Genomic DNA, 9,835 nt, shown 5'->3' on the forward strand with positions numbered 1-9,835 from the left:
ATATATATATATTGAACCTAGATTTATCCGCGAATCACACCTAAGAAATATAGAGTGTAACTAATGAGAGAAAAAGAGAATCTACAAAGATAAGAATCTTAGGAGAGCAAAAGTTAGTAATCCCATCGGGCCTTTTAAGAAACTCACTTTAACTTGTTATTATTCTCATATTTATAGTAAATGAAAGTTATACTATGAATTATCGTAATGCTTTCGAGATTTTCTGTAGCTGCTTGTTAATGGTAACCGTCAAGATTATCGTCAGTTCCGCTGAATTTATTTCTTATCAGAGCATTGGTTCGCTTGCTCCTATGCCGACGAGTCGTTCATTTGCTTATTCGGTCAAACTTCTCAGCTTGGTCGACCAGATAATTTGCTCAGTCCCGCCTAAGACCTCTTTGCGCTCATTGGGGCTAACATTTGGACACGTGTTTCATCCAAGGTCGTCACATTTGGTTCGATATATTGTAATAATACATATTTAATTTATCGATTCTCGTATACATTAATGGGTTGTAAGTTACCATAAGAGCGAGAAAAGTGAATGCAATAAGGATAAAATTCTTATTTATTTAATTAATTCTTAGTAATTGATTCTTCTTTGATTTTCGTGCACTTTGTTGCATACAAATAGGTGGTAGTCTCTTTTCAATTCAACTTGCTCCTTTTCCTTTATCCTACACATCACAAATCTCGAGATCCCATCCTGAGTAAAGTTCTTCATGAACTTTTTGCCAAAGAAAATGGCAATTGACACCCCAAGGGTGGTTGTATTAAGAAGCTGACGATGAAGAAGAGGGGAGGCTCTGAGGGGAGGCTCACCTTCGTGTCACGACAGATCTTTTAGAGAAGAACTTGGGGGAACTCTATTTGTGGTTGTGAATGTCATTAGGTCGTCCTATATGCTCGTGCCTTCCTCCATAGTCTCTAATTTGGTGGAAAGCCAAGATTTAATGCCGCCTACTAGTTTGTAGTCATTGCGTCAGATGCACCCTCAAGAGTCGACGACTTCTAAAATTTCTATGTTTCCTTGTTGGCTGATGATTTTTTCAATTGTTCTAGCTTGCTGGAGCACCAGGGCAAGTACTCAAGTGTAATGTGTACAACTCTTAGGCACAAACTTTTATTATGTTAGAGTTAGTAGCAATGTATATATATTTTGGTGAAATGATTTTCCTATACCTCTAAATATATGTGAATGTGAATGAATTATGAAATGAACTGTATTTTCTACATTTGCAGCTAGACTAGTTCATCACCCATTAAGTCTTGATAATGTAAATCAGGATGAGTACTAGTGCGAATTTAGTCTGATCGATGCAATTATTACTCAAAAATTACATCGAGATTCGTGCTAGATGATAAAAAAATTATTGACTATGTGCATCAAATGATATAATCTATATTATTGTTGAAGTTAATCCTTTTAGTTATATATCATGAAGGAATTTAACATTTATAAATCCTTAAACACAATTTTTTTATTGGAAAAATTATGCTCTAATTAAAAAACAATTTAGTTTGCCTAGATAATAATAATAGCTGAGATAAGATAAGCGAGGCGAGGTCGGCTGGAGCGGCGGCGTTGTGGGGGCGAACCTGTTCGTATTATACAAATGGAGTGTATTGAAAGCGAAGCGCCCGCTGTGCTGACACCAAGCCCCCGCTGAAAGAGCACGTGGTCCTCGTGCGCTAAACTGACTTTGAAGAAGTCATCGTCGACATCGTTGTAAAGAATGGAGAAAGAGAGAACTCCTAAATTTCATTGTGGGCAGTTCTACATGTAACCTGTTTCCGACCCTACATATTTCATCCAAATCTCTAATATTACATTATTATTAATTTTTATTAAAACATAATGCATCTTTTGTGTGTTTTTTTTCATATAAATATAATTTTGAAATGTTATACATGTATTTATTTATGTAAGTACAAAAAAATTATATAATATGTTTTTGAATTTCCTGAGATTGAATCATGATGGGGGGGCTAGAAAATTCATGGTTGTACAGTAATGAATTATCGCCTTAGCGTTACATGAGAATTCAACACGCACTCAGGTGAAAGAAAATAATCAGTAGTGACACTAGAAGTTTTAACGTGGAAAAATCGATAAAGGAAAAAAACACGGGGGCTAACCAAGTTGTAAAAATCCACTATATGTTGATGATTATAGAAACTCATTGTTTCACGGACGGGAAATGGTTACTAGATTTTCTAAGTAACAACGTCGGCTGATGTCTTTTGGTTGGTGGTGGTCGACAGAGATTGGTGGTGATTGACGGAGATCGGCCAACGAAGATCGACAGCTGCCAGCGGCGGTCGATGATGGTAGAGATGGTACTAGACTTCAGCTCCTTCTCAAAGCCTCGAGTTTTTCTTAAGGCTCAAGCTCGCTCATCATGTGAGGGGTGAGGCTCTATTTAAGCTCGCCCATCATGTGAGGGGTGAGACTCTATTTATAGTGTTATTAGTGTAATTAATGCAGAAAAATATGAATCATTTTGATTGTACTGTTTGGAGAGCATCCTTTAATCATATGACGTTTGGTGGTCATTTGAGTGCCACTCTATTTATAGTGTTATTAGTGTAATTAATGCAGGAAAATATGAATCATTTTGATTGTACTGTTCAGAGAGCATCCTTTAATCATATGACGTTTGATGGTCATTTGAGTGTAGTGCCTTAACAATGTTGGAGTTGAGCAATCTTGAGCTCGTTGGATTCGTCTTGTCGAGAACTCGATTTGATTATTAACTTGTTAGATTTGACATCAATTTGACCTTACAAATGCGTCTGAAAATCTTTCAAGAGTGGTTTAATAACTTGATCTTAGCTTAATTTGACTCAGATTGAACTACTTTTTATATCATTGGGTTTGTCTCATCGAGTCGGTCAACTTGACTATAAGTTTTTTGAAATCCGAGCTATGGATGACTCTTAATTGAAGTTATATATTTCTTGCTCAACAGGTTGTCTCGAGATTTGTGTCGGATGATGAAAATTTGTTGGTGACTCATCAAATCATATAAGAAAATATGTCTAAGAGGTTATGAAGATAATTTTCAGATGATTTAAAGATTATAGTTTTATACATGTAAATATTAAAATTTAAGTATTAGATATAAAGATTGTTAAAAAGTGTCATATTTTCATTTAATTCTAATAAATTAAGATCTATTTTTATAAGATATGCCAAGTTTTCCTAGGTCTACCTTTGCCTTTCTTAACATAAGTTGAATTTAAAACATCTACTCACCTAATCGGATCATCAGATGGTCGACATTTAATGTGACCAAACCATCTAAGACGGCTCTCTCTAATTTCGTCCATCACTGGAGCTACCCCAACCCTATCACAAATATATTCATTTCACATTTTACCTCTAAGTGTAAAGCAACTCATCCATATGATCATTATCATCTCGACAACACTTAGTAATATACTTCTCTTTTAAAGGCCAACATTCAACGCCATAGAGCATTGCAAGTCTCACCACCATCTTATAAAATTTTCCTTTCAGTCTAAGCGGTACTTTTCTATCACACAATAAGCCCGAAACATTCCTCCACTTCAACCAACTAACTTGAATTCTACTATTAACATCTCAATCTATATCACCATCGCTTTGAACAATAGACCCTAGATACCAAAATTGATCACACTTTTTAATAATTTGATCACCCAAAGTTACACTTCTATCACTAGAGCAAGTAATACTAAAATTACATTCCATATATTCAATTTTGGTTCTACTCAAAAGAAGGCCTTTAGAATCCAATGTAGACCTCCCTAATTTAAGTTTTTCCTAGGTTTTTTTCTCCAAGAGAAGGATATCATCAGCAAAAAAACATACACCAAGGTACATCTCATGTAAATGTCCAGTAAGACCAACCATAACTAAAGCAAAAAGATATGGGCTTAAAGTTGATCCTTGATGTAATCCAACAAAAATAGAAAAATATTGGTCAATCCTCCTTTAGTTCAAACACAAGTAACAGCTCTAGTATACATATCTTTAATGACTTAAATATAAGTCAAATCAACATATTTCTTCTCAATAACTTTCCAAATGATATCTCTTGGAATCTTATCGTAATCTTTTCTTCTAAATCAATAAAAATCAAATGTAGATCCTCCTTATTATCTCTGAATTTCTCCAACGAACCTCTCAATAAATGTATAGCTTCCATAGTAGACCTGCCTGACATAAATCCAAATTGATTATGGGAAATCTTTGTAATACGTATTAACCTATGTTCAATTACCCTCTCCCATAATTTTAAAGTATGGCACATCAACTTATTTCCTCTATAATTTGCACACTCTTGTGCATCCCCTTTATTCTTAAAAATGGGGACCAAAATACTCTTCCTCCACTACTCAGGCATCTTTTTAGTTTTAAAAATAATATTAAAGAGTTTAATAAGCAAAGAAACTCTCAAATCTCCAAAATATTTCTAGACTTCAATTGGGATATCATCAGGTCCTACAGCTTTCCACCCTTGGTTTTCTTTAAAGCCTCATCAACTTCTTTTTACTAATGTGACGATAAAAACAAAATGTTTGATTATTATTAACGAAATTAAGATCACTAAGGCCGATTGTATTTTTAGGAACTTTATTTATCAAAATAACTCACGCACCTATGTTGAATATCTTTTTCTAAGAAAAATACTTTTTGATTTTCATCTTTAATACACATTAGTTGAGTTAAATTTTTATTTTTCTTTTCTCTTTATTTAGCTAGTTTATACAAATATTTTTCACCCTCCTTAGTATCTAATATATTATAATGATCACTAAAAGCAAAATTTTGAGCATAAAAAATTTAATTTTTAGACTATCTGTGGGGCATTAGATATTTTTCCCAGTTCTCTAAGCTTTTACATTTGAACCAATTTTTATAACATAACTTCTTATATTTTATTTTTTCTTGCACATTATTATTCCACCACCAACTATTTTTATTTATAAAAAATTTTTCTTTTCATTCTCCAAGCACATCTTTTGTTACTTGTTTAATAGTGTTTGTTACTTTATCCCACATAACATTTGCTTCTTCATGAATATCCCAAATTTTGAAATTTTGAATTTTACTCGTAAAAATAATTTTATTTTTATTTTTTAAGTTTCTTCATCTAATTCTACCATACTGAGTCCTAATTTTCTTTATTTTACAACTATTAATCTTAAAATCTAGAACTAATAAGGTTAGGTTCTTAAATTTTCATTTGGAATGGCCTTACAATCTTTACAATCGCAACGATCTCTTCTTCTCATAAGAAAATAATCAATTAGTCTTTTATTAGATCCACAGTAATAAGATAATCATCCCCTTTCTTGAATAAAGTATTAGTAATAACACAATCATACGCTAAAACAAACTCTAAAATAGCTCTACCTTCTTCATTAGTTACTCCAAAACCGTAGCCACCATGAGTATTTCTGAAGTTTTCTATCACTCTACCGACATGTCCATTTAAATCTCCTCCAATAAAAAATTCTTTCTTCAAGATGTATCATTTGTATTAAGTCTTCTAAGTCATTCCAAAAATTATCTTTAGACCTTGTATCCAAACCTGCTTGAGGAGCATAAACACATATAATATTAAAAATCTTAGTATCAATGATAATCTTAAGGGCTATAATTATATCTCCAACTCTATTAATTTTTACAACATTATCTTTCAAACTCTTCTCTATAATTACACCTACACCATTTCTAGTGCGACTCTTACCAGAATATCAAAGTTTAAAATCTAAATTATCAATCTCGTTAGCCTTTTCTTTAACCCACTTAGTTTCTTGAAAACATAAGATATTAATTTTTCTATGAATCATAATATCAATTAATTCCATTAATTTACCATTGACCCTTGTTTATTTAACACTACACCGGGGCGCAGGCGTAGCGGCCTTTGCACATTTTTCACTGTATTCAGACTATACAGCGCGTCGCTTCCAGGGGACACCCTAGCACTTACACAAAGATCAAAATGATTCATTTCATGATTTTTTTTTTACAAGTTTTACGCTGGCTGTCGACTACCTAACGCAACCCTCCATTTTTCGCATCTTGGCTTGAGACCTACAACGACTAATCTATATCCTCACTTTAATTTTTAAAACATAGAAAGCTATTTTAAATTTTTTAATGATAGTGAAAAAATACTTCTTTAATTGATATTAAAAAAAAAGAAGAATAATGTGCTCATGTGACTTTATATAAAACATTTTTTTTTTCAAAATAAACCTTTTACTCGCATGATTTTTACTCGAATCATATAAGAAGGACACGTCAAAAAGAAAAAAAAAATAAAAATTATTTCTATGCTTTTATGATGAGAGAGTTGAATTCTTTTATATTATTTTATTTTATCTTTATTTATTTTACTAATTTTTTTTTACGAGGTAATAAAGATTTGAGTGCTATGCGCATTTAAATATGAAAGTTTAGGGTTAGATATGTAAATACATAAGAAATGTGCGGTATAACTGTAAATGCCCCTTTTTATTATTATTCTTTTTTTTCTCCTCTTACATAAAGATTAGTTGAATTTAGATTCTAGAAGCAAAAACTATGGAGATTAATTCTATGTTGTTAATTAAACTATTATATTCAATTAATTGGTCTAATAAAGACTATTGATGAAACTTATTATTATTATTAATTTGGCATAGATCACCTGTGATAAGGAAAAATTATTACATGAGGACTCCGCATACAGAGCTGCTTGCAGAGTCCAATCTCGCGCTGACACGTGGAAGACCGGCCTAACTACATAAAAAATGAAGAAATAATGAAAACGCGCGAACAGGCGCGACTGATCAGTTATATAAATATTCACCATATAAAAATATTTCCTCTCATTATTCTGAATATTTTCCGCGTTATTCATTGTTATTAATGTGTTATTGAGAGTATAATAATATTCTCTCACTAATAACACACTAATAAACATAATAACACACTAATAACAAATAATAATACAATTATACACTCTCAAGCCCGCGGTATAACACGTGGGGAATATTCCCCACGTGTTATACCACGGGCTAGAGGAGTATTATGAGGCGGTTGTATAACACGTGGGACGGTGTTATAACCCGCGGTATAACACGCAGAGAATATTCCACACGTGTTATACCGGGGGCTACAAAGTGTATAATTGTGTTATTATATGTGTTATTAGTGTGTTATTATGTGTTTTTAGTGTGTTATTATTTTGTTGTTAGTATGTTATAGAACAAAAACAATTTAACGCAAAAAATATTTGCTTAGGCTCTGAAACGCATCGGTTAGGCCAGATAGCGCGTTTTCATTTTTTTATGTAGTTGAACCGGCCTTCCACGTGTCAGCATGAGAGTGAACTATGCAAGCAGCTCTGCATGTGGAGTCCTCATGTAATAATTTTTCTCTGATAAGAGCTATTTTGAAGAACAAAATTTCTTATTGGTTGGAGGTAGGAGACAATCTTTAAACCGTTTGATCTCATATTTAGAGATGAGTGGTTGAGATTTTGTATCAATTAAATTCATTTCAACCTAATGGAATAAAGCACATGTTGATTGGATCCACCCGATTTTAAAGTGTAACTTTAATTAATTCTATGTGATTGGAGGCCCTCTGCTATTTAAATGCCACAAATAAGATATTGCTAAGTGTAAATAGCACTATTGTTGAGAATTTTAGGGCAAAGAAAAATAAGAATCGACACAAATACAGAAGAAAACACAAAGATTTAACAAGATTCGACAAAGATGTTTACGTCATCAGGAGCAGAGCGGCGGCATTTCCTTCAATTCAGAAAAATAGTATAAGATACCTAGGGTTACAAACAAGACATATATATATAACCCTAGCGTACAATATGTAATTATAAAATTACTCTACTAGCTCGCTCCGCTTTGCTGGCTTGTTCCGTTCTACTCCAGCATCTGTCTCTTATCTGATATATGAGTCATATCTAACAACTACTCATCCAATATATGTATATAATAAAAAAGAAAAAAATACTTAAATTAAAAAAAAACTATGAAATCTAAAAAAATAATAAATCCTTAAAATTTTAACTAAATATAAATAAATAGATATCTCTAAAATCAATAAACAATGAATAATCTATCAAAATTAAAACTAAAATAATTTGGGCTTTGTTTAAAAGAGTTAATTTTGAAAATAAAAGTTTAGTTGGGAAATTATATTGTCCTAATCAACTTATATTGGCTTTAATTTATTATGGATGATTTTTAAGAATTCCTTTAGATCCTTTATTTTTAAGGAATTAAATGTTTGTTATGCAAGAAAATCTAAAAAACCTAGAATAAATCCAATTGCATTATGAATTTAAAAATTCATACTTAAGATATTACAAATATAAAGTTTAAATTTAAGAAGGCTTTTAATACATTAGGTTAGAAAATTAACAAACCCCAATTCTTAAGTTGATGAATCCTTTTAATTAACCTAGATCTCCATAAAAAAGCTAAATTCCTAAAAATCTAAAATTAATTTTACTTTGAGACATAAATTTTTATGAGATCATCATGTGGTTAGTTTTAATCTTAATAAAAAAATTTATTAGATTTAAAGTTGATTTGATGATGAAATAAAATCAAGGACATAAAAATAATTATAATGCTAAAAAATGAAAAATAATTTAAAATGTATTAAAATTTAAATATAATATCTCAATAGATGTTTATAATTGTTGGAATTATTTTTATAATTTTTTAAGCTTATTTTGGTAGAAATTGTATTTTCCACTTATAAACAATGAAAAATAATATGCATTTAAAATAAATCTAGATAACTCCAAAATTTCAAAGAATGTTCTTGAGGTTATATCTAACTTGAGAAATTAATCTCATAATTATTAAAAGTCATTTCCCATTTAATAAGAATAAAATAAACTTTAGCTTTGATAATAAACAATTAATTTTCAAAGAAAATAAAAAATAATAATCCAAGAAAAGTTTAAAAATAAGAAATGAAAACCTGTAACTCACAAATAAACAAAGAATAATAAGATAGACAATTGAGCGTTTTTTTTTAACTTGAAATTTTATTTTATTAATTTAAAAAGTGTTAAGATAATTTTATATTTAAAATAATAAAATAACAATAACAACAACAACAACAATAACAACAAGCCTTTATCTCACTAAGTGGGGTCAACTACTTGAATCATTACTTATTATGTCCTAATGAGTGTCATATTTAAATTAATTAGAAGATGTTAAAATTATTTTTATACAACATAACTAAGCTTTTTTAGGTCCGCCTCTACCTTTCTTACCATGTCACATGTAAAACATCTACTCCTAACAACATTATCAGTTGAACAACGTTTAATGTGACCAAACTATCAAAGATGACTCTCTCTTATCTTGTTTGCCACTGGAGCTATACCAACCTTTTTGCAGATATATTCTTTTTACATTTAGTCTCTAAGTCCAAAGCCACCCATCCACCTAAACATTCTCATGTCAACAACCCTAAAATTAGTTTTATGCTTTTCTTTTATAGGTTAACACTCTCCATCATAAAGCTTTACAGGTCTCACCACGAACATACAAAATGTTCCATTAAGCCTAAGCAGTACCTTTCAACCCGAACATTCAAATTATAAACAAACTGACAACATCGGTTCATCATCCAAAATGGGATGTGAATTAATGACTGCCGGCAGTAAAATCTGCTCGCAGTAAAACAACTCAATCTCAATCAAATTTTCATGGATTATCAATATTCAACCGCAAAAGCCTCATCTGATCAAATCCTATCAATCCAACGGTTAAAACTTAATAGCATGTAATTTTACTTCACAAA

This window comes from Phalaenopsis equestris, unplaced genomic scaffold (genome assembly GCF_001263595.1).
Source record: "Phalaenopsis equestris unplaced genomic scaffold, ASM126359v1 Scaffold000536, whole genome shotgun sequence".
Classification (NCBI taxonomy): domain Eukaryota; kingdom Viridiplantae; phylum Streptophyta; class Magnoliopsida; order Asparagales; family Orchidaceae; genus Phalaenopsis; species Phalaenopsis equestris.